Source organism: Staurois parvus, unplaced genomic scaffold, assembly GCF_062004578.1.
Source record: "Staurois parvus isolate SC_StPar_1 unplaced genomic scaffold, SC_StPar_1.0 ptg000214l, whole genome shotgun sequence".
NCBI lineage: Eukaryota > Metazoa > Chordata > Amphibia > Anura > Ranidae > Staurois > Staurois parvus.
Genome location: NW_028318010.1, coordinates 154,596 through 156,566, shown reverse-complemented (window position 1 = coordinate 156,566; position 1,971 = coordinate 154,596).

The window sequence follows — 1,971 nt, the reverse complement described above, 5'->3', positions numbered from 1 at the left end:
TTGTAAACTCCAAGGAGCAGGGCCCTCTTAAGCTGTATTGTTGCTGTATTGTCTCCCGATATATTGTAAAGAGCTGAACAAACTGTTGGCGCTATATAAATCCTGTATAATAATAATAATAATAGAACAAAAACAGAGACATTGACATAATACTTGAACTAAAGGTCCTTCAAAATCCATGAAGGCACCATCGGATTGTTGGACCAGAGATTTTTATACTTTCTTGTCGGAAAGTTCAAACAAAATTCTACAGATGTAAAGCCTAGTACACAGGATCAGAAAATCGCATGAAAAATACTGCTTTTGAAGCAATCGTATGATAATCTGATCATTAATACACAGCTTTCATTTGATACTATTCAAAGGGACAAGCACGAAAATTTTTCTCGGACAATACCGGATCGTACGTTTTTCGTTTAATCAGCACAGTTTTTTTCTGAAAATACAATACAAATACATTATATTTAGAATTTTTATTCTGTTGTACAAGAATTTTTGTAACCTCTTCACTTTCGATATGAGACTAGCATGCAAAAAAAAAATCACATGATCATTCGTGTGATATTCTCATTGTGTGTATGCGGCTTAAAGCGGAGTTCCAACCAAAAGGGTAAGCTCCGCTTTATTATTATTATTTTATTTCAGTTACTTATATAGCGCGTCAATTTACACAGTGCTTTACATATATGTTATACATTCATATCAGTCCCTAACCCTCAAGGGGCGTACAATCTAAGGTCCCTAACTCACATTCATACATACACATACTAGGACCAATTTAGACAGGATCCAAATAACCTACCATTTAAAGATTGGTCCCCTGCTCCCCATTAAGGATTGGCACCTTTGGGGAGTGGTGGGGGAGCGGGTACCCTAATTTGACAGGTACCCGCTCCCACTTCCGCTGCGATCGCCTAGGCGATCGGAAGCGGAAGTTGCCCTCCTACCCTCCCTCCCCGTAGTCTTGTGGGACACATGACAGGTCCCAAAAGACGACGGGGTCATTCAGGAAGCACAGCGTGCTCGTGCATGCACAGTGGGCACCTGGCTGTGAAGCCACAAGCTGTCATAGCTGGGTACCCACACTGAAGATGCCGGTGCCTAGAATACAGGATGGGGGCACCGTGGGATCGTGGGACAGGTGAGTGGCTGTTTTTTAAAAGTCAGCAGCTACAGTTTTTGTAGCTGCTGACTTTTATTTTTTTACAGAGTGAGTGGACCTCCCCTTTAGGCCAGCATTATTGTAACCTTCGTGCTGTTAGAGAACTTTTATTATTGGGTTGCTTTGCACTCTACAGAATCAGTAGATGGTTAGGTTTCCTACAATGCAGGGGTGGACTGACAGCTCATGGGGCCCCCCGGGCAATAAAGGATCATGGGGCCCCTGTGTCCTCACCCACACCCAAAAAAGCCTATGAAAAAGCCAATGAAAGGTACCAGAGGCATCTCATGGGGCCCCCTACTGACCCCGGGCCCTCAGGCAGTGCCCGAGTGCTCGAATGGTCAGTCCGCCCCTGCTACAATGTGAGGATCTCTCTTCAGAAGTAAAGTCTGCAGAACTTTTTCTGAAAATACAATACAAATACATTACAGTTCAAATTTTTATTCTGTTGTACAAGAATCTCTTCACTAGATATGAGACTAGCATGCAAAAAAAAAATCGCATGATCATTAGTATGATGTTCTCATCGTGTGTACAGAGCTTAAGGCCAGCATTATCATAGCCTCTGTCCTGTTAGAGACCTTCTATCATTGGGTTGCTTTGCACTCTACAGAATCAGTAGATGGTTAGGTTTCCTACAATGGGAGGATCTCTCTTCAGAAGTAAAGTCTGCAGAACTTTCTGAGGGTTTGTGACATGCGGGTATGCAGTGTGGAAAGGGTTAGCTGTCTGGCCAGTAGGCTGAGCTGTGTTCATTGAGTTCCTGAGAGCAGAACAGTAAGTTTGTGGCCAAACAAATTACATCTGGA